Source organism: Podarcis gaigeae (genome assembly GCF_964106915.1).
Source record: "Podarcis gaigeae genome assembly, chromosome: 4".
Classification (NCBI taxonomy): domain Eukaryota; kingdom Metazoa; phylum Chordata; class Lepidosauria; order Squamata; family Lacertidae; genus Podarcis; species Podarcis gaigeae.
The window spans coordinates 81,937,446-81,961,723 of NC_139677.1; the positions used below are offsets into that span (position 1 = coordinate 81,937,446).

The 24,278-nt window shown below is 44.7% G+C and overlaps 1 protein-coding gene and 1 long non-coding RNA gene across 3 annotated transcripts in view; one reads left to right on the forward strand and one right to left on the reverse strand.

The window, feature by feature from the left end:
* Positions 1 to 24,278, reverse strand: part of LOC310843965 — a 350,168-nt gene that overhangs the window by 272,265 nt on the left and 53,625 nt on the right. The window lies entirely within an intron of this gene.
* Positions 1 to 24,278, forward strand: part of LNX2 (ligand of numb-protein X 2) — a 75,535-nt gene that overhangs the window by 30,142 nt on the left and 21,115 nt on the right. The window contains exon 2 of one of the 2 annotated variants that reach the window (XM_083736683.1): positions 8,414 to 8,585. The exons of the other annotated variant lie outside the window; for it this stretch is intronic. The gene's annotated coding sequence lies outside the window, so the exon portion shown is untranslated. The remainder of the gene's footprint in view (positions 1 to 8,413; positions 8,586 to 24,278) is intronic. 2 annotated transcript variants of the gene reach the window in all.

Sequence of the window (24,278 nt, forward strand, 5' to 3'; positions counted from 1 at the left end):
TGTGTGTTTGTTCCAACTTGTGGCACATCTCTCCAGTCTTTGGGGTGGGGGAGAGGGCACAGCCAGGCCACAAACTTAAACTGGTTTAATAATCTCTCTACTAGGGGAGCTGTGGGAATTATAGTTCTGTGAGGGGGACAGGAGTCTCCTAATAATTCCCAACACCTTTAGCAAACTGCAGTACCCAGGATGCTTTGGCGAAAACCAAAGCAGTATAAAATCAATACGAATGATTAGTGTGGATGGAGCCAAGCTGATGAATAGCTGCTTACCTGGTCCCCACATTGAATAAAAATTTCCAGCAGACAATTACGCAATGAAGATTTTGTCTGTTGGAAAATATTTGACTGCTTTCTCTCTCTCCAGCTCTTCAGGATTTATGTATGACATAAATGTCAGGCACACTGAATAAGGAAAAAATAAATAAATCCTGCAGGCTACTAACTTTTCTGGACTTGTTTGTAAGACTGCTCTAACAGCACATGCCAGGAGATGCTCATGGAAGGGAAATTTGAATCCCGTTAATTGTCTCTTGATTGCATTGGGCCATCTATTTCCACTCCATGCACATCCTTGCATTCTAGACAACCAGGTTATTTTGGCTTAGTGGTCTATGTTCGTTTCAAAACCACTGGTGCCTATAGTGGTTTTGGAATCACCCCCTACTATAAGCAGTAAGCACATGCTCTCAACAAGTACTTAAAATTTGGAATTGCAAGATGGCATTGCCTTGCTACACCTGGAGAAGCATTTATATGCCTAATCCTAGCCTGGAGCATGTTTTTAAAGTCTTGATTTATTTAATATGCCCTCCAGGGAAAGCAGTTTGAATACTAACGCCCTGTGGATCCTTTTAACTATGACAGGTGCCACTACAGCACGTACCGAGCAGTGGTTGTCAAGGCTGAGCTTGCATTTATGTGCCATTATGTGCGAGAACCAATTTGCAGTGTTTAAAGCAGAGCCTGCAATAGGTCGCTGTGCTTAGAGCCTGCAATAGGTTGCTGTGGCTGGCGCTCTTTTAATTATTCCACTGGTGTATTTTGCTTATACTAGCACGCTGGCAGCCTTTCCTCTCTTGAACTTCTGTGTTATCATGTGATCTCCTCCACTGGGAAGAACAATGACTCTCGCCCTATGGCTTTACACGTTGCTCAGGTATGTTTTGCTGCTGCTTAAATTGCAATACAAAAGTGCGAGAGCACAGGAGAGAAAGGGGAATCGATATTAAGGGTTGCTTTGACATTAGCAGCTTCTGTGGCAGCTGTTCTGAGCTATCAGCCTACCTTCCTGTGGAGGATTTGCAAGGAATCCTACTCAGGCGTTCCTCCTCATGATCTCGGAAGTGGGAATGGTGTTTTAGAGACTGCATTCACGTGAGGGGGGGGGGGAAGTGTTTTAGAGAAATCTTCCCAGAAGCAAGAATGCATGGGATCACTCCCCTCCAAACTGTCTTTGGAACTGAAGAGGGTAGACCTGGTAGCCTGAAATGAGGTTCACTTTATGTTAAAATGCACTGTGTTTGAAAGGTAGCTTGTATTCATATGGCTTTTGCATTTTATGTTTGGCAGTCCATTCTAGCCATTACCTTAAGAAAGGGATAACAGCCCTCCAGTTGTTGTATACTGCAACTGTCTTCAGCCATAGCAAGCATACAGGGGTGTTTTGTAGTTGAACCAATGGCTTCAAGTTACAAGAAAGGAGATTCCAACTAAATATCAGGGGAAACTTTCTGACGGTAAGAGCTGTTTGATCATGGGTAGGCAAACTAAGGCCCAGGGGCCGGATCCGGCCCAATCGCCTTCTCAAATATAGTCCGGCCCCCGACAAGGTCTGAGGGACAGTGGACCGGCCCCCTGCTGAAAAAGTTTGCTGACCCCTGTGTTTTACAATGGAACACTCTCCCTCAAGAGGTGGTGGAGTCTCCTTCCTTGGAGGTTTTTAAATAGAGGTTGGATAGCCATTTGTCATGGATGCTTTAGCTGAGATTCCTGCACTGCAGGGAGTTGGGCTAGAGGACCCTTGGGGTCTGTTCCAGCGCTATGATTCTGTGATTCAGAACAAGATGGAAGACCCCCATATTGGCTACCCTTGCCCTAAGAGAATTGCTGTTTCAACACAGAACATCTTGGTTGAATGTTAAGGCTCCTTTTAGGGGTGCAGAACTGGACCTAACCAGTTTGCCAGAGCCTCTCCCCCAGCTCCCCCAGTGACTCAGGTGTGGGGCAGGTGGGGCATGGCCTGGTGGAAATGGCCTTGCAGGCAAGGTTGAGACCTGTGCTGGCCCTAATTTGGCCTGTGGGCTAGAGATTCCTTACCCATGGCTTATACTTTAAATAGTCCAGAATCCCAGCCATCACGATGCTGCTGTTAAGACTGACCCTCTCCTCTTTTGCTTTTAAATTCAACCCTAACAGAGGGTCCTAACTTCTCTGTAGTTAGCTTGGAAGGAGGGAGGGGAAATGAGAGAGCTGTAGCAGGGATCAGAATGTGTATAATTTGCAATGCCAGACAAGCAGAAATACATATTTAATGGGTCCCAGAGTAAGAGATTAACTTTATTTGTCAAGCTTACTCTATTATTTATAGAGCCTGTACTTTTTGTATTGGAAACAGGGGAAAGTGTTGTGCCTTTTAGGTATGAGAGCTCCATCTAGTCTCCTAGGATACATACTCAGTAATCATTCTACAGTTACCTATTAAAGTTCTTGACTGTAATGAATGCAGACATCTCTCTAAATAGTCTTATTGTTAAATCACCCCCTGCAGAAAGCTTTTCGTTTGCATATGTGCGTGATGTTAGTGTCTGCTCTGTTTGAAAGTTTTTACTTAAAATAACACACTGTCAGATTTAAAGAGAAAATGTTTTAAAAGCAGGGGTGGACATTCTACGGCCCTCAACCTCGTTTCATGTGGCCCTTAGCGCAATTTCATGTGGGTGGGGGAATGTGAGACAGAGAGAAATAGAGGAGGGGTATGTTGGGGAGATGACAATATGAAAGGAAATGGGGAGTCCTATGTAACAATCCGGGCAGATCACTGACCAGAGTAGGGATTGGGGAGAAAACCTATTCGGTTTGCATTTAAAGTTGGGCTTGCTGAATTCTCACTTCCTGCAACAAAATGCAAAGCGAAACCCAGCCATCTTTTGAAATTCGCGCTTCTCCGAATTTTGCAATGCAGTTCTAAAATTTAAGAATAATAAAGCTAAACTATGCATAGAAAAATGCATATCCTGTGGTAAAGTGTGCTCTATATGCTTTTATGTTTTAGTGAAAACAACCTAGAAAAATGCATTATATTCAACACATTTTTGCCAAGCAGTTTTCCTATTAGGCAAAATTGCATAGAAAAAACCGTATAATTAGGGTAAATTCACATTAAAACACTGATGGATTCTCATGAGGATTTTGTTTATAAAAAATACAAACTGATGTGGAAATGTGGAGAACTGCATTTAAGACTGGAAAATTAACAGATTTACCCATCCCTAGGCAAGAGTGATCTATCCCTGCTGCAGCAGCCTACTGGAGAAGAAGAAAAAATGAGAGAGTATAAAAGAGAAAGAGGTGCCAGAGAGAGACAGAGACAAAGGGGTGGTCTCACCCACCAGTGATTCTGGCTCCACCCACCTTTGGTTGCAGCCACTGCCAGACTATACCTGGCAGAAAATGGGGAGGTGGAATGAGCTGTGGTCTCAGGGGATGGTCTGAGAGCATATGAGGCCACCACTTGGCTAGATCTGGGATGGCAAACTCCCTGGGAACCACATGTACTCTGCCTTGGGTTCCGTGATGGAAGAAGGGGTTGGGGGATATATGCATAAATGAATGAATGAATCAAATACCAGTTATTTGCAGGTAAGATGGTGCCCATTTTGAATGCTGTACCATGTGAGTAAATATCTAGCACCCTAGATATCCAGCACTCATTCTGTTTCCTTCGTTTTACTTTTACACTTTTAGGGAGGTGTGTGTATGAATTAAATCTAGGAGGCATTCAAAAAGGCATTTTGCTTTTGAAGTCTGAATTGATAGGAACCGTCCTCATGTCTCATCCCCAACTTATTCTATTGCAAATGTAGACAAAAGTGGTGTGTCCCCCCCCCCCCCCAGATTATGAATTTCAGATTGACTTCTGATTATGATTGTTTTGTGGTGATTCTCATGTTTTTAAGAAATGAGATACATTGCCAACGAAATCAGGGTGCTAGACTTGGATAGCCCAACAGCATGATGCAGCAAGCTCTTTTTATGTTTTAAAAGTGGTGTTCAGAACTCCCATTTGGTCTTGGAACAGGTTTCAGGGGAACACAACTTCCGTTCCAAGTAATCAACAGAAAGCAAGTTGTGTCAGCATCTGGTATCATGATGTCATGCAAGATTAAAAATTAAACCAAGAATGTGAGTTGGCCATCTATTCTGGTAAACTGTGTACTATGGCATTTTCCATAGTACAGCCTTGCTTGACTCACCCTTTCCTAGACTTTGGCAATCTGTGTACTGAAGCATGGAAGTACTTTGTTTCCAAGAGTGCTTCTGTGAGCTGCAAGTGATATTTGCTGATGGGGGGCCATATGCAAAGGAAACTAGGACTCCTGTACCTTTTAACAGCTATGCTGAAGAGTATATGAATGTGTCTTATACCAGGTGAGATTAATGGTCTCCAACCTGCTGCCTTCTAGATGTGTTGGACTACAACTCCCATCAGCCTCAGGCAGCATGGCTGGTGAACAAGGATGATGGGAGCTTTAGTCCAACAACCTCTGGAGCAGTGTTTGAAATTCCCTGGCCGCCAGGCATCTTTTGCTACTGCCTTGGCTCCAGTTACAACTGTGTGGAGATTTTTGGGCACTGGGTTGGTGACTGACATCTCCAGCGAGCCAGCTGACTTATGCGCAGCAAAAGATGTGTGTCTTGTGCTTCTGCACTGCTACGCGAATCATAGATTCCTTAGTCCTCCATCATCACATCAAGGAGAGTAAGCATAGGGCTGAGTACAGATGTATTTGACTGTCCTGCAGGCCACCCAAATGGAACTCACAGCCCATAGTTTAAAAACCTCTGCCTTAGCCCATAGTTAATACAGACGTACCTTGGATTCTGAATGCCTTGCGACTAGAATGTTTTGGCTCCCGAACGCTGCAAACCCAGAAGTGACTGTTCTGGTTTGTGAACGTTCTTTGAAACCCGAACGTCCGACGTGGCTTCTGCGGCTTTCAATTGCGTGCAGGCAACTCCTGCAGCCAATTGGAAGCCATGCCTTGGTTGTCAAACGTTTTCCGAAGTCAAATGGGCTTCCAGAACGGATTCCGTTCGACAACCAAGGTACAACTGTACCATTTCTGTTTCCACTATGTGTGTTTCTCTTTCTTGCATACTGGAACAAGCAAATTGTTGTAAGGGCAAGCTTACAGTCAAGCAATGTAGTTGAGATCATAGAATCACAGAATTGTAGCATTGGACGGGACCTCGAGGTTCATCAAGTCCCCTGGCAAATAGACATTCTGCTGTGGCAACTGCAACCCAGGCTTTCGGTGCCATTTGGTGCCTAGCTTATATTATTATTATTATTATTATTATTATTATTATTATTATTATTAATTTCATTTTTATTCCGCTTTATATTTTTAAGAAAAATCTCAAAGTGGTTTACAGTATATTAAAACGTCAATAAAACATCAATAAAACAATCTGAAGAAAGTCAAATGTAGAGTATACAGATAAAGCAACATAATTAACAGAAACTAAAATATTATCTTAGAGATTTCAAAATAAAACATTACTAAGGAGGTCAACTACAGAATACATATTTAGCACAAGCAAAGTTAACAATTTTTTAAAAAACATTTCAAAAAAAAGTCAAATATAAAATGCACATTTAAAACAGCACAATTCACAAAAGAATAAAATATTGGCATAAGCATGGCACGGCTGTTTGGCAGGCACAAAAAGATGGGGCAAAATAATCCTATAGTTAGGGGTTGTTGTCAGGCATAGTGATGTCCCTCTGGTCTCACCAGGAACCTCTTCAGTCGGGCTGGTGAGTGTTTCCAGCACTGCTCTGGAGGCGGCCAAATGAAGAAGGCTGGTCTACAGTGACTTGGCACCGGCTATGTAGGGTTTCCAAAAGGACACTTTCTCAGCCTTACCTGGAGGGAACAGAGGACCTTCCGCATACAGGGCATGTGCTGAGCTACAATACAGGTGCATCTCTACAAGCAATAGCCACTGAAACGAGAGCCTTTCCTCCTTCTCTGCAATGGGTCACTTGTTTGCAACATGGGGCAAGCTTCTCATGAAAAACATGATCACTGCAGATTACCATGCTTTTCTCCAACGCTCCTGATATTAAAAAGTTATGATTGCACGGAGGAGGTCCATAAAAGGGAAATGATCTGAAATTGTGAATGGTTTATTAAGAGTAGACAAGCATAACATACATTTGAAAATAGGTCTGGAAAGTGGAGGGGCACCCCGGTTTGATCTGACAAATGCTTTCTTAGAAGGCTCTAATGCTTTTCATGGCTATAGAATTATGAAGATTAAAATAGAGGGGTGTATTATGCCCGGCTATTGACTTGAACAAATACAGCATTATCGTAATTTGTATGTTCTTTTTCTCCCTTGGATATAGACAAGAGTTTACATAATCATCTAAGGGCCATTTGCCTTTGAGACGCCTGTCTGCAGGCTGTGTTTAAAATCCTTTCTCTAATATTGATAGTGTAGCAAGCTGCATAAAGAGTTGTTAATCTTTCCAAACGCGGCTTCTATTTAAAAGAACACTTGAGTGTCACGTGGGCTTCGTTCACATATTCCTTTTGCACTCCATTCCTTTTTCCTTAGCATAAATGTATTGCTCAGTTTTGCTATTGCTTGGGGCTTTGGCCTAAGATTATCTTTATTCCAGTAAGACGTCTTAATTAATTTTTTCAGGGTGCCAGAATTCACTGTTAACTTTCTGTGTCCCTACCCCATTTCCTGTTCTGTTTTGTAACGATTAACAGTGCAAGCCTGCACATGTCTACTCATAAGTAAGCACAGCTGAGTTTTATTTTGTATTTTTCAAATATTTATAAACCACTAAGACTGATAAATTATCAGACTGGTGCACATAAGACAAAATAAACAAGTATTAAAGAGACACCAGAAATAGCACAGTTAAAGTAACAGTTCAATACCAGAAGATGATGAGCAGATGACCCCCAAGCCCACAGATAAGCATATATTGAAATTTTCAGCCGGTAAATAAAGTCTTAAACATGTATCTGAAGGGGTAAATGGCTGGAGGAGGCCTTATCTCAGATGGAAAGGGTTGTAGTTCAGTGGTAGAGCACCTCCTTTGTATGTGAGAATGTGGCACTTGAACTGGGAGAGGTCAGCTTTCTCTGCCTCCATTACTTGTACCTTAGTGGGGCCAGATCAAAATGTTCTACGGAGTGGATCTAGCTCATTAGCTGCCCATTGAACCATGCTGACTTGGGCTGCAAGTTACATGATCTGTAGGTTGCACATTTCACTCCTGGCAATCCTTAGTGGAGAGGGTTCTCCAGATTCAGAGTAGCCAACAGCCCACAGCCATCAGTCAGGAGCTTGAGCTGTTTGCAGAGTTTACTATCTGTTCTTTCTATGCTGGCTGATCTTTGCTTTTTGCTGAAAGAAAGCAGGCAAAACAAATTGCACCTGCTTCTTTTAGATCACACGGACAATTCTACCCATCCACCCTTAATCTTATTCCATTTTCACCTTACCAGAAAGGAGCTTGTGAACTAACTGTGCCTCTGGGGCTGCTTTTCATACCTCTCATACAGAATTTGGGGGTCTTCCAGTGTAAACGTTCTAGAGCAGCCCTTCCCCAGCCTGGTGCTCTCCAGGTGTGTTGGACTGTAATTCCCATCAGTCCCAGCCTGGCCAGAATACCAGCATCTTAAGTTCAGGTCCTCCTTGGCAAATAAGTGACCACTTCAGATGCAACGTTTTTCAAATGAATTGCATCCGTAGAACCAATTACAGAAGCATTCCAGTGATCTATTGTTACAGCCATTTTGCTGTGCTTGAATTGGAGAATAAGGATGTTGTATCAGTTGAGAATGTTGGCAGGATCAAGACTTAGAGCAAGAGAATCCAGTTTCCTGTTTGTTATCCTTGAAAAATATTAATGTACAGACATGGGAATCCTGGCAATAGGTGATTTTAGAAATGGAGCTATCCTGTCTTGCTCCATCTGGACCAAAGAGACAGAGAGTCCTGAAAGATCTCTTGGGGCCGGTGGGTGGAGTTGGAACTATCACCCATTGCTGTGACCCTGCCAACAAGTTATATATGCCATGGAATAACTTGGTACCTAATGCTTTGCTAGTGGAATGCTCTCATTTAGATTACTGTGACTAATTCATTTATTTATTTTTAAGGGATATGGAACTTTGGATTGAGAAATTTTCCAGTCTCCTTTGAGAGACAAGTGCTTTTCTGATGATGCACAAGATCAAAGGGCATTACACTCTCTGCTTCCTCGTTTTTTTCAGATTAGCTGCAAAGCAAGAGCTTGAATTGTAAACCAGCTTGAGCTTTTGGAAAGGCAAGGTAAAAAGAAAATGTCTCAAATAAAAGATGCAGTTGTGTAAATGTATGAGTAAATGGAACTGCAACCTTTGGTAAAATACTTTTTTCTGCTTTAAAAGGTTCAACGTTAACAGTACAAAAGGACTATTGTCATTTCAATAATCATTTTTAAAATCTTGCAGCTTTCTCTGTTCTGATCTTTGGAAGCACACGCACTTGTCAAAAAGGAAAGGGTTTGACGGAATGCATTAGACTTTCTAATCTGAAAGAGCATCCCATATACAGTGGTGCCTCGCAAGACGAAATTAATTCGTTCCGCAAGTTTTTTCGTCTTGCGAGTTTTTCGTCTTGCGAAGCACGGTTTCCCATAGGAATGCATTGAAAATCAATCAATGCGTTCCTAAGGAAACCGCCTTCAGTCCAGGTCCGGGGACAGTCTGTCTCCCGACCTCTTCTGAAGGCTGGGGGGGGGGACAAGGGCTTTTCTTCCCACCCCCAACATTTTAAAAAACCCCGGGACAGCAGAGGACTTCTCCGCTGTCCCAGGGTTTTTTAAAATGCTGGCGGGCGGCAGCGCTGCCGTCCGGGAAAGCGGAGAAAGCGCTGCGTTTCTCCGCTCTCCCGCGAAGGCAGGCAGGGGGGAGCAAAGACTTTTGCCCCCCGCCGGCGTTCAGAAGAGGTCCAGGACCTCTTCTGAAGGCCGGTGGGGGGCAAAAGTCTTTGCTCCCGCCCGCCTGCCTTCAAAAGCCGTCCGGGAAAGTGGAGAAAGCGCTACGTTTCTCCGCTCTCCCGGGAAGGCAGGCAGGGGGGAGCAAAGACTTTTGCCCCCGCCGGCCTTCAGAAGAGGTCCTGGACCTCTTCTGAAGGCCGGTGGGGGGCGAAAGTCTTTGCTCCCCCCCGCCGCCTGCCTTCAAAAGCCGTCCGGGATAGCGGGAAGCGCTTCCCTGCTATCCCGGACCGCTTTTAAAATGCTGGCGGTGGGGAGCAAAGCCTTTCGGCCCCCGCCGGCCTTCCTGGACCTCTTCTGAAGGCCGGGGGGGGGCAAAGGCTTTGCTCCCCACCACCAGCATTTAAAAGAGGTCCCCGGAGATTTCCCTATGGGCTTTCTTCTTGCGAAGCAAGCCCATAGGGAAATTCGTCTTGCGAAGCGCCTCAAAAAACGGAAAACCCTTTCGTCTAGCGGGTTTTTCGTCTTGCGAGGCATTCGTCTTGCGGGGCACCACTGTACAGTATTAAGAGTTGTTGGACAGATTGAAATTCCTGTGCAAACAGATTTTTCACCCTCCTCCCTCCCCAAACTCACCTGACCAGTGAGGGCGGGGGGAGGTCTTGTTAATTATTCCCTTTCTTAATTGCATGGCTGCAAGCATAAAACTCTACCCTTCTATATATTCTCGGCTAAAAAAAGGTTTTGGTCTTTTCTTGTCAAGAGAAGATCTTGTCTAGCTGGTTTGAGTTACTTGATTGTATATCAGAAATTACTTCATAACTAAGTCGTACAGGAATTTCTTAGATGGAATTGGTGAGCGTGTGTGAAATAGGGTATGTACTTTTCCTTTTTGTTATAATTTGATTGATCAATATGCAGTTGTGATGAATGAACTGTGATTACTGAATTTCTTTTGGTGTCTTTATGTTAATGATACAAAGCCTCATTCCCCCGCCCCCAGGGTTCACTGTTACATATTTACTGTGGATTATGGTGCATTTCCTTTACATCTGTGTTTCAGTAACTTTCAATGCAATCCTATGCATGTCTACCCACAAGTAGACATATTTTTCACTCTACAAGACACACTTTTCCACTCTTAAAATGTAAGGGGAAATGTGTGTGCGTCTTATGGAGCGAATGCAGGCTTTGCGGGCTACCCCAGAAGCCAGAACAGCTAGAGGGAGCGCTGCGCAGCGCTCCTTCTAGCTGTTCTAGCTTCTGGCTTAGCCGCGTGAATCCTCCACAGGGCAGCGGGGAGCCTTCATCCTGCTATCCTGCGGAGGCTTTGCGCAGCTATCCCTGGCTTTTGCGGGAGGTGGGGGAAGGGACAGAGTGTGTGGCTCTGAAAAGCCCCCAAGCGCAGCGCTCCCTTTAAAGAGTGCACGGCTCTTGCAGGAGGTCGGGGGAAAGCCAGGAGGCTTGCTTTCGCTGAAGCCATGGGAACAAGCAGGATCAGTGCGCACCAATCCCGCTTGCTCTCCTGGCTTCAGGGATAGCCCTGCAAAGCCTCCTGAGCGAAGAGGGAGCGCTCCTCCCTCTTGTTTCTTGTTTTCCTCCCCTAAAAACTAGGTGCGTCTTATGGTCGGGTGCGTCTTATAGAGTGAAAAATACGGCAGTTCAGTGGGACTCGGTCCCAGGTAAGTGGCTATAGGATTGCAGCTCCCTCCCTCCCTTGCTTATAATAATGGCTATACAGTGCATGCACAAGTATATTCTCTGGTTTTGCAGATTGTAAAAACTGCCAGAATTTTTAGTGCATTAGTTATTAGAAGATGATCCCAAGATGTTCCCAAGAGACCAGATTTAGCATCAGGCACAGAACTCAGCACTGGTGATGAGGGTGAATTTTGGGGTATTCAAAATGCAAACTCCTGCAGTTTGAGATGCTTCACCCCCAATACAAGGCAATCCCAGACCCTTCCATATTTGGGACAGGGCTTGGTTTGCTGTGTACCAAAGTTTGACCATCACTTCTGCTGATGCCAATAAAATCTGCCTCCTGATATTGCTGTCCTCTTTTCTTCCAAACTTACTTGATGGTGGGGCAGTTACATATTGGGGCCTCAGGAGCCCTGGGAAACAGCATTTCCCATGGGTCCTTGAGGCTGGAATGCTGCTGCTGTAGGGCTCTAGGCATCAGAGGGGAGTCCGAGACCTCGGGAGAGAGAAGAAATGACCTTGCTATCCCTGCCGCGCTGCCAGGGAAGGGATGGCATTGGGCACAGGAGTTGATGGGAATGGGGGCGGATGACCCGATCCTTGCTTTTTTGCAGCTTTTCCTTTTGCAAGTTCTTGAAGGCTCAGTTGTGTTTTGTTTTTAGTGCTTGCAAGTCTAAATCAAGGGAAGTTAAGGGGCATTTCCTTATCAGCACTCAGCAGCCTGAGCAGCTTAGTTTTATTTTATTTCACCCAAACGGCTTTAAATCCTTATTTGTTGCTGTATCTGCTTGAAAGGACATGGGGCTGATGCTTGCTGTGATATCACAAAGACATCAAGGAGGCTGGGTAGGATTGCCAGTGGTGAAGGTGGGGGTGGGGGGTAGGGCTCCATCGTCCCACAAATATCCTTGCCCTACCTCACAATGGCCACAAACAAAATTAAGTATTAAATGCACATTTCTTGGAACTCGGTGACTTACGTAGCTTGCAGAATTTAGCTTACTGGGGCGGAAGGGGTGGGGGCAGTTTTGATTCCCGTCCTTCTCTGCAGAGTACGCAGAGCTCTCTGTATAATTTATTCTAGAACCTAATATTAGCTTTTCGTAAGACAACATACAAGAGGTGTCCTTGAGAGAAACAGAAAGAGAGAGGGAGAAAGAAAGGAGTTAGCACTCTAAAAAGTCGCTGCTGTAATTAAAGCCTGAAGCTTCTTGTTACTATGGAAACGCCAAGCACCACAAATATGAAATGCAGGTTCCAAGGCCTCCGTTAAATGTGCCCTAATATTCTGCGTTCGTAAGGTTGAAGTTGTGCTTTCCGAATGTGCTTCTCCCTCCCTCTCTGCCACCAACAGGCAAGAGCCCTTTTTGCGTTCGCAAGTGGACATGAATCTTGGGGGGAAGGGGCATTCACAAGTGCATGCTGAAGCGGAGCTGTTGGGGAGGGGAGGGATGGGTGGCAGGGAGACCGAGGCTGAGGTGAAGAACATAAAAAGAGCTCTGCTGGATCAGGCCAGTATCCTGTTCTCTCAGTGCCCAACCAGATGCCTGTGGGAAGCTCACAAGTAGAACGAGAAACTATGGAACTCACTCCCTCAGGAGGCAGTGGTCACCGCCGGCCTAGATGGCTTTGAAAGAGGATTAGACAAATTCATGGGGGAATAGGAGGCAGTATTGCTTCTGAATACCAGTTGCTAGAAACCGCAGAGTACAGAGGTACCTCGGGTTAAGTACTTAATTCGTTCCGGAGGTCTGTACTTAACTTGAAACTGTTCTTAACCTGAAGCACCACTTTAGCTAATGGGGCCTCCTGCTGCTGCCGCCGGAGCACAATTTCTGTTCTCATCCTGAAGCAAGGTTTTTAACCTGAAGCACTATTTCTGGGTTAGCGGAGACTGTAACCTGAAGTGTATGTAATATGAAGCGTATGTAATCCAAGGTACCATTGTATTGTTGTCCTCAGGTTCTGCTTGTTGGCCACTGTGAGAACAGGAAGCTGGACCAGATGGGCCACCGGTTCCTATTCCACTTTTGCCACTGCTGATATGTTCACTTCTTCCCCCTGGGCCCAATCTGTGCCTCTCTGAGAGGAGGAAGATGAGACGTATAGAAGTTATCGCTCCTCTCCTTGCTCGCCAATGCAGCCTTGAGAGGGCAGGTGAACAGGCAACAACAGTAGGAAGGATGAGTAGCATCATATGGGAGCCCTATTGGGGTCTAGGCCTCAACAGATGCTCAATGATGCCAGCCTTGTCCATCAACCAGAGGTCTAATGGCTGCTGGGTGGTGTGTTGAGTGCTTGGTATGCAGAAGCTGAGGGGGGGGGGGGGAATTGTATCCCTTTCCCAAGGTACCAAATATTGCCGTTTCAGTGCTGGGCAAATGTGATGTCTTTGCACCCGAAACTTTTCAATCAAACTAGACCTCTTCCTGTGAGGGCACCACACTTTTGCTCAGCGTTCAGACTGCAATATTCCATAAGGTGAGGAGATGTGATTCATCTGGAGGCAAGGGGAAAAGGTCTGCCACAAATTATCCCAACTTCCCTTCTGTCTTTCGTAAACTTGGCACCTCTAATCTTAGCCGTTGCTTCTGCCCGTCTAGCAGCATTTTCAGCTTCCTGCTGTCAGCATCTTTCTTGTGGCAATGTAATATATTAGTCATTTATACCCAGTTAGAACTAGGAAAGCTTAGCATAATGGGGATGGCTGTGTGTGGATGTTTTCAAGTGTTTTTGTGGACATCGGGGGCAAGCCCCTCCAGATGTTGTTGGATTCCAACTCCAACACCAAAGTGACCTCCCTGGGGTGCAAGCCTGGGCAGAGTGTAGGGAAGTCCTGGGATGCCCGGATGGCAAGACCTGCTCCCCCTCGGCCTCGCTGACATGGTCTAAAGGAAAGCGGAGCTATAGGAGCCAACGCCTAGGGGCTGAGGTCCCTTTGCCCCCACAATAGAGGTTGATGGGCATTGCCATTCAATTGGTCTCTGTGTGTTCTGTGTCTTGTGATCCATTATGCAGGGTGGGGCTTCCCTGCCCCCCCATACAGTGGTACCTCGGGTTAAGTACTTAATTCGTTCCAGGTGTCCGTTCTTAACCTGAAACTGTTCTTAACCTGAAGCACCACTTTAGCTAATGGGGCCTCCTGCAGCTGCCGCGCCACCAGAGCACGATTTCTGTTCTCATCCTGAAGCAAAGTTCTTAACCCGATGTATTATTTCTGGGTTAGCGGAGTCTGTAACCTGAAGCGTATGTAACCTGAAGTGTATGTAACCCGAGGTACCACTGTATTTTATTCAAGTTGCCGCCCCCTGCTGGATGGAGGTGTACAAGGCACCTCCTTAGGGACTCCACTCTGAATTTGTGTAGGGTTTACTCCCTAGCCTTTTCTTCTCCCAAAGATATTCCACAAGGCAGCAGAGGTTTAGGATCAGAGTTTTCCTTCTTCTAGATGGGCTACCTTCCGAGACTGACAAGCTGCATTTGCCCCTCACTTCTCTCTGCTGCATGTGAAGAAACCACCTTCTTGACTGTTGGACCCGCTATTGGTCTCAATCTGCCAGAGGCTCACATGCAGGGAAGTTCCTAACTCGGTGAGGGTTTGAGACCCATTGGCTACCCTCACCTGGTTTAGCTGGCCAGTTGAAGCCATTTCCCAGGGTGTGGCTGCTGTCACGTGCTGACAGCTTCTAGGAGCCACAGGTGAGAACTGAGTGCAGGGTGGGGACCAAAGGAGGACAGACTACCCCAGAAGGAGCATGACGTGTCCCCCACCACAGGTACTGCCCTTACTCTGACACTCCATACACCCCAGCATCAGTGAAAAATGTTGTTGTTGTTGTTGTTGTTGTTTAGTCGTTTAGTCGTGTCCGACTCTTCGTGACCCCATGGACCAGAGTACGCCAGGCACGCCTGTCTTCCACTGCCTCCCGCAGTTTGGTCAAACTCGTGTTCGTAGCTTCGAGAACACTGTCCAACCATCTCGTCCTCTGTCGTCCCCTTCTCCTTGTGCCCTCCATCTTTCCCAACATCAGGGTCTTTTCCAGGGAGTCTTCTCGTCTCATGAGGTGGCCAAAGTATTGGAGCCTAAGCTAGTGGCTGGATAAAAGTGGGCCCTGATTATTATTACTGTCATATAATTAGCACACTTAAATAAAAATGGTGGGTGGGGTGGAATCAAAAGAATATTCCTTACAGTTTTGCATCATTTGTCATTCCTGCCCCCCCCCCCCGCCATCAGCGCATCTTCAATTATGGAACAGATCCCCGTTGAGGCAAGCCATGTTTGATGGAGGGTGAAGTCATCAGAAATTGACGCGGAGCTTTGTTTTTGCTTTACAGCGCCAGATGCTTGTCATGAAAAATATGACAAGATCAGATATGGAGCCGTTTATGTTGTCTCTAATTATCCTGCTATATCAGTGCCTAGTTAAGGCAGCTGGCTAAGCCCCCATGTAAGATGCTGTAATTCTGCCGAGCGCTGAGATGGGCCGAGCATCTGCTTCGGAGCTGCGGCGTAATTAGGCTTAAATCCGAACTCTGCTTATAGGGTTTTTGTGCTTTTTTTGTTTGTTTGATGTTAGTCAGGTGACATATAGATCACTGTCAGAACAGGTTCCTGTGGAGTGGATTCTAAAGCAAATGGAAAGCAAGGCAAAGAAGTCTGAAACCAGCGCAGTCAGTTGCTCTAAAGCGGAAATGATTCCCTATCCTGTTTAATTACTCCATTTGTTTCAATTATTTAAAATTCCATTCATAACTGATTTGGAACTAGTCACTCATTTCCGTCCTTTTAGCTTGTTTTTGTGTCTTCGGTGGCAGACAAAGCCACTTTACTGGCATGAAACTGTCAGACCGTATACATTTAAAGTTGTATCATGCCACTTCTAGCAGCCACGGCTTCCCCCAAAGAATCCTGGGAACTGTAGTTTGTTCAGGAACCCCTATTCCCACCACAGAGGTACAATTCACAGAGTGGTTCAACAATCAGTCCCTCTTCCCATGGAGTCCTTACCTCCTCAGCTATGACTCCCCAACATAATGGGCTGTAATAGAAGTGGGGGCACTTTTGGGGGCCAGTTCGGCAATCCGTGGGTTAGAGCAGGGTTTCTCAAACTTGGGTCTCCGGCTGTTTTTGGACTACAAGTCCCATCATCCCTATCTAGCAGGACCAGGTCAGAGATGATGGGAATTGTAGTCCAAAAGCAGCTGTGACTGCCTGTGAGGTGATCCAAGGAGACATGGAGTGCAGAGAAGAAATCAAGCAGAGTAAATGCATGTGAGAACCAGGCAAAGGCTGGTGTGAATCATGCATTGGTTTTCATCACGGGATTGTTCTGTTGGCGCAGCCGCACCAAGCTCAGCGCCCAATTAGCAAATCTTAACACGACAGAAGCCGCATCATCAATTGTGCCCTCCGGGAGAGATGTTCCTTGTCATACTATTTCTTAAAAGGATAAACTACAAGATGTAATTTGTTAGAAGCCACCTTCTTAAGGCTGCGCAGTGATGCTCACTGACAAATCGCAGTTGCAAGCGGCATCGTGATCGGGAGCACGCCGTGCAAAATTTAAAAGAAGCAGTAGCATCAGCCACGCTATTCGGTTGTCATTCTGAAATTCCAAGGGGCTCATTTCTGAGTGAATTATGTGTTTTGAAAGGCAGATTTTATAGCTCTTTCTCTCTTTCCCTTGACACTTGCTATCATCTTGCTTGCAATTCTTTCACCAGTATTATTACTGTTATAATAATAAATCTACCGTGCCCAATGTACAGAGTTTGTGGTGGGTGCTAGATATCACATAATGGGAGGCTTGTGTGTGTAGGATAGCAAAAAGAGAAGGGGCCTTTTCAGTAGCAGCCCCTGGTTTATGGAATGCTCTCCCCAGAGAGGCTCTCATGGCACCAAAAACAACATCTTTCTGGTGCCAGGGGTTTTCTCTTCTCTCAAGCATTTTACCATTAAAGTTATACAGCAGTTGATGGTATTTTGGGGCTTATCTGATTGTCTCTGTTGAGGAAGGCAAGGATTTGTTTTATGGTCTGATCGCTTTTTTGTTTGCGCTGTTTTTAATAATGTTGCACCATGTATCTCTTTGAGCCTTTTTGCGTAAAGTGGCTCATGAAAATCCAGGCTGATCATCAAGGTCTAGTTATCATGAGCAGCAGATAAGATTGTAAACTTATACACCACAATTCAGGTGTCACTTGATTATTCTTCCTTATAAACAGATTCCCTGTATGTTGAAAACTAGTTGTCATAAAGAAGGGTTCTAGCCTCTTTCTGCCTGCATGTTTTCTATATTCAGGGAATCGGGACGCTCCTCTATACAAAAAATCATTTTAGCCCTCATCTGCAATAATAATAATGGTTATTATTATTTATACCCCGCCCACCTGGCTGGGTTTCTCCAGCCACTCTGGGCAGCTCCCAATAGAATTAATGATAATAACAATCATTTTAAAAAAGCAAGAAAACATCAGACATTAAAAGCTTCCCTAAACAGGACTGCAGTCATATTTATCTGTGTGCTGTTTTATGTACGCATTCATTCATTCATTCTCATATAAGCACAGGGCAGCACACACGGCATGCTTTTCTTCCCTTTTTTTACGTTCACAACAACCCTGTGAGGTAGCCTAGTTCAAGAAGACAGTGACTAGCACAAGGTCACCCAGTATGTTTCATGAAATAGGCCCAAATGACTGATGGAAGGCACCCAATTATCAGAATCATATTTGACAGGTGATAACTGAACTGTTGCACGCAGGGCATACAGTGGTACCTCGGGTTAAGTACTTAATTTGTTCCAGAGGTCCGTTCTTAACCTGAAACTGTGCTTAACCCGAAGCACCACTTTAGCTAATGGGGCCTCCTGCTGCTGCCTTGCCGCCGGAGCCCGATTTCTGTTTTTATCCTGAAGCAAAGTTCTTAACCTGAAGCACTATTTCTGGGTTAGCGGAGTGTGTAACCTGAAGCGCATGTAACCTGAAGCATATGTAACCCGAGGTACCACTGTATGTACAATGCACTATTTCCCCCCGGGGAACACCTGGTAATCATTTCAGCTGTACATAGCAGTGCCTAATCATGACTTGCAGGAGCCTTGTACTCCAAATTCAGGAGGGATGAGCCTTCTCACCTGGGATAGCACTGTGATAGGACCAATCTTCTCTCCAAAAACCTTGATGGGTAGCAATTTAGCGCTATGGTTCATAACCTATGGCTCTCAGGATGTTGCCGAGCTACAACTCCCCTAATCATCCATGACTGTTGGCTGTGCTAACTGGGGCTGATGGAAGTTGGGAGTCCAATAACATCTGGAGCACCTCTGGTTTCCCATCCCTGGTGTAGGTGATGACAGACTCTCCTAGTTTGACTATAAATGCCATTTACTTCCTCTTCCCTGCTCAAGCTTACTTTGGGTCTTTGTTCCTTTACCATTCAATCAACATTGTGAAGATAAAAACCATCCTCTCTCCAACTACGGTTTACATGGCTGCCATTATGTTGGTGCCCTCCTCCATCATCAGTGAGGGATGTTTTTCTCTCCTTGCTGGGCTAACGATGAGAGCAGCACATCTATTACGTTTGAGAAATTGGGGTTCTGTGCTAAGAAATGTTCTCATTTTGCAGGCAGAATGTCTTATGCTTAGAGTGGGAGTAAATTTTGCATAAAATAAAATTACATGTTTTATTTTGGGTGCATGCCCAGATTGGCATGGCTCTTTCCTCCCCTCCTCCACCCACTTGTCATGTGTGCGAAAAGAAAGGAAAAATGAAATTGTAGAACAAGCACATTATTTTTGTCAGTCCATTGACAAGCTAAGAACTGACTTTCATAGCAAGTCCAAGAGGTATGACAACATTCAGATATTTTACCACCTGCCCACCGCTCGCCTCAAGCAAGGTACTCAGAAGGATCTGTAAGGCTCAACCAGGAAATAGTCATTAGAATATCTAGCATGCATTCTTTAATCCTATGCAAAAAGTACAGTACATGAGCAGCTTTTGACTTCTGAGGGGTTGCAGAGACACCTATCTTTAAGTGGAACTAGCAAATTTGAGCATCTTGAGAAGTAGAGACATCACCTTGCCAACAAAGGTTCGTATAGTTAAAGCTATGGTTTTCCCAGTAGTGATGTATGGAAGTGAGAGCTGGACCATAAAGAAGGCTGATTGCCGAAGAATTGATGCTTTTGAATTATGGTGCTGGAGGAGACTCTTGAGAGTCCCATGGACTGCAAGAAGATCAAACCTGTCCATTCTGAAGGAAATCAGCCCTGAGTGCTCACTGGAAGGACAGATCGTGAAGCTGAGGCTCCAATACTTTGGCCACCTCATGAGAAGAGAAGACTCCCTGGAAAAGACCCTGATGTTGGGAAAGATGGAGGGCACAAGGAGAAGGGGGCGACAGAGGATGAGATGGTTGGATAGTGTTTTCGAGGTTACCAGCATGAGTTTGACCAAACTGCGGGAGGCAGTGGAGGACAGGAGTGCCTGGCGTTCTCTGGTCCACGGGGTCACGAAGAGTCGGACACGACTAAACGACTAAACAACAGCAACAGCAAATCTGCTATCTAAAATCTTTCAAAGTAAAACACAAAAATGTGCCAATAAAGTATCTGTTTTCTACTTGGGTATTGTTTGGAAAAAAAATTAATATGGCATACAAGTATTGGGAGCAGACCATGTTGGGCCCAATATTATTTACATGATTAAGATTGCAGGGTGTACGTGTGTTTCTAAATTCTTAGTACAGCCAAACTAAAGGAATTCTGGATTTTTAAATCTTAAAGCATAATGGGCTTAAATTGGAACAGCCAGATCAGAGAGGAAAATAAACAAACCAGTTAAGAAAGTTAAAAACATAGCTGGAAAAACATTTAGACGCTACCTCACCCCTGTCTTTTCCACCAATTGTTCAGGTATTTAGCAGATATCCTCAGTTACGGAAACATCCTGACAGTCTACCACATCAATTCAGTTTCCTCCAAATACTTTCAAAACATCTAATGCACATGTGATTTCCTGCCTTAACCAAATGGTGGCCGAAAAGGAAATGACATTTCAAGGCTCTGATGGTATAAGGCAGAATCATGATCACCATGTAATACACTGAATTTTATGGTCAGAGTTCCCTTTCTTTCCCTTGCTTGGAAACCCACACTGTTGGTACTCATAAGGAAAAGTTTCCATCAGCCGCATGAGGAATGAGAAAGAAAGGAACAAAGTGATTCTCACGGTAGCCGCAAGAGGAATTCATTGTGCACCTTAGAGCTGTGCATGCCAGTTCAGATCTTGGCACTCTGAATCTGCCCCTATTTGTCATTCGTCTCTGCTGCTGCCAGTCCTGTATCTTGATAGCATCTCCTTTTATTCTGAAGCAATTTAGTTTGCAGTCAATGGAAAATTTGGCTTGTCTGAGAGGGTAGTTCAGGCATAGGCAAACTCAGCCCTCCAGATGTTTTGGGACTACATCTCCCATCATCCCTAGCTAACAGGACCAGTGGTCAGGGATGATGGGAGTTGTAGTCCCAAAACATCTGGAGGGCCAAGTTTGCCTATGCCTGGGATAGTTCATGAAACCTGCCAAGGGAGAATGCGGGAGAGAGTCCATGCAAAGGATAGCAAACTCACAACTAAAGCTGCACTACCTGCCCCATGACTGTTTGCAGAAGGCAACAAAGCTTTTGAGAATGGTCCTTTGGCACAATTGTCTGGGAATCTTTGATAAGAACCTAGGAATCTGCCTTACTCCATCTAGCTCAGCATCACTCGGCAGGGGCTTTCCAGGATCTCAGGCAAAGGTTCTCTCCCAGCCCTACCTGGAGATGCCAGGGATTGAATTTGGGACCTTCTGCTTCTACTGTGCAGCCAGGCACAAATGGTGCCAAATGGAATAATAAGCTAATGCAAAACAAAAATAGGCAGATTTGCTTGAGTTGCATCATTATTTTGGGAATTCCTTTTTGTGGTGCAGAATCTGGATTGCTGAGACACTGTATGAATATTTTTAGCACAGAGTATGCACTGTGCTGATAACAGTGATCTTCCTTTCAAGGTAACTGAGAAGAAGGGTGGTGAAACAAGGTGTCATTACAGGACTTAGAGTGTCAAAGTCGCACAGGGCTGGAGCCAGAATGTATTGTAGCACATCTGGGCTAGTTTAGGCTGTGCATAGCACACCATTAGTTTTCCAGGTTGGGGAATGCACATTTCAGCCCACATCAACAGATAAATTGATTTTGGGATTGAGTATCATTTTGCTTATCCATATTTGCATTAATTGCACTCACAGATCTCCTTCGCTCGACTGGGGCAAATACATCCGTTGTCAACTAATGCCAGGAGCATTTGTCATTTCGACAGTATTCCTATTAAAAATGGATTTGCAGTTGTCTTCATGATGGGTTTGCTGTGCTGTTCAGCTACGACTGAAACGTATAATACAAGATACAATATTTGTATAATGCAATGTTTTGCTGAAACATATAATACAAGAATATGCTGCAGCTGCTTCAATCTGGAATGTTCAAGAGCCTTACTGATTGCACAGCTTTGCATATTTGCTGGGAAATAAACATTTTTAGGATGCACTATGTGTTTTGACACCCCGCCCCTCTAGAATTATACTACCTGATAGGAACAATCTCCAAACCACGTAACTTTCCATTGATTTCAATGGAACCGCTTTGGATAGAAAGATTTTGCTGATGGCAGCCATACAAGGCAATCCTTTTATAACCAGTCTTTGGGATAAATGTGATGATGCATGTTTTTGCGCAGAGCAGTGGGTGGCGCATATGATGCCTTGTTCTGGTTGTTTTTAAAAAAAATTTTTATTTTGTGCATAAATAAAAGGCTTACACACAATCATGAATAAATGTAGAATTGATGCGACTAATTTGCTTATGTCTAAGTCATCTGGAGGAAGGAATTGCTACTATGGAACAGTTTCCAAACGCAAAAGGTTACCTACAAGAAAACATGCCAATGAGAAGCCTCTACAGTGGTACCTCGGATTACAAACACCTCGGGTTACAAACACTTCAGGTTACAGACACCACTAACCCGGAAGTAGTACCTTGGGTTAAGAACTTTACCTCAGGATGAGAACAGAAATTGCGTGCCTGTGGCGGGTGGCAGCAGGAGGCCCCATTAGCTAAAGTGGTACCTCACGTTAAGAACGGTTTCAGGTTAAGAACGAGCCTTCAGAACGAATTAAGTTTGTAACCAGAGGTACCACTGTATTCCCAAAGCAGTATGATATCCAGGATTACCAGTGGAAATGGGGAGTCCCCAGCTGAACTCGGCCCCAAAATCACTAGGTTGCCTAAGGCAAACTATGGTTCTTTCCGTTTCAGGTCTCCCTTTCCCCCTCTGCAGTAGGGGGCTAATAATACTGCAGTCCCCCACAGCAACGACCTCTAACCACCCCAGACCCCCAGCCACCAACCTGTGTTGCTTTCCCTGTTGCTAGCCTTCCTGTTTAAGACCACGGCTAGTTAACACGTGCAAACGCAAAGCTACTTGGCTGGGACTGACATTTTAATTATCTCCCACCAGTGTGACTTTCTCTCCATCTCATCGTATCGCGTGTTTTATTTCATTAGAAAAGCCAGGGTATTGGCTGTCAGCTATTAATTATGAAACCTATTTATAACAGTAGCCTGCCGACGTGACTTGCTCTTTGTTCCACAAATCAAGTGTGTGTGTATTATTAATGCGCTCAGAGCAGGCTTTTTGCTAACCACAGCTAGCGCATTGGAAGCCACGCAAACTTCGCTCTCCTCCTCAAATTCCCCTCTTAAGCAGTTTTGCCGGCATCAGCCGTAATCGTAGCTAAGACCAACCAGGGTTTCTCTTTAAGCAAGAATCTGAAAGTACAGTTTGAAGTCACATAGGAACTGGGACTGCCTGGGACTGAGTAACCATTGGTTCCTCTAGCTCAGTGTTGGCTGGCAGCACTTTGTAAGTCCCTCTTCACAGGGAATTCTGGGAATGGTACTTCTGTGAGGGGAATGGGTGTGGACTAACAACTCTCAACACTCTTTGAACCAACTCTAGCTCCCAGAATGCTTTGGGGGAAGCCATGAGTCTTCATAGTGGTATCATAGTGCTTGTTCAAGGAGGCATTGCGGTAAGCAAAAACACCCAAGAAGGACTCAGAGGAGGGCCAGTGAAGGGTGTGGCTTGCGGAGTGGACATGGTCTGGGAGACTCCCAAAGGCCAGAAAGAGAGCCACATCTGACCCCCAGGCCTGAGGTTTCACATACAGTAGATACCAATGAACTGTCTAACCACAGTTACGGGGTAGGTGTGGATTTTGTTTCAAGGTAAGATAAAGTCTGCAGAGGGAGAGCTCTGGTTTCCTAGCCTGATCTCCTGATATGGCTCATTGTGGATACTGGAGAGCCTTCTTTACCACAGGTTTGAAACCAAAATCCTGGTTTGTATTAAGCTAGCGCTTCCTGGGAAGCTAGCACTTAGCCTGAGAATTGTAGCTTAGTGTTAGTTAACAAACCAGGAAAATAAACAGAAGATTGGGCTATATAAACACCATACATTTTAAGCTCCTGATTTCCCCTAGAGAAGGCTGGGAAGTGTGTGTGTATTATTAATGCGCTCTGAGGAATAAACCCCATTTCCCAGGATTCTTTGGGGGATGTCATATGACCAGTATTATGTCTGCATTGGTACATAGCACATTGCACAGATAGATGACAGCTGGGAAAGATCAGAAATGAGGAAGACCAAGTATTCTTAAAAGACTGGAATAATTTTCTAACATATTTGAGAGACCACTGTAAACAGTTGAAATCATTGGCCGGAATACAATGACACTTGTAAAGTAATATGGATTTTGGATACCATGATTTTATGATAGATTACAGTAAAAGATGCAGGAAAATGTTTAGAATTGGAACCCATGGAGGGAGGGAGGGAGGTCTCAAGGTTCGAAAGAACCACTTTTTTAAGGTTTGAAAATGTTATGTTTATGGTGTGCAACTTTGATGTAAAACTAATAAAAATGTATATATAAAAAAGATAGATGAAAACTGATGTTCCTCTTGAGTTTTGTTTTAAATTAAGATGTTTCTCTTGCCTTTTCATGTCCGCTGCAGCTAACGACAAAATAACAAAACACATTGCAAACCCCAAAAATATGAAAACACAGACATTACTCATAAGCAGCAGTCATCAAAACCGTGTGTGTTTGTGTGTGTTTGTGTTTGTGTGTGTAGATAATAGAGTGCAGAGTTTTAATTGCTAATCACCGAGATGGACAAACTTTCCACATATGCGTTTGGCTTTTGATATTGCTGACTATAAAATGCATAAC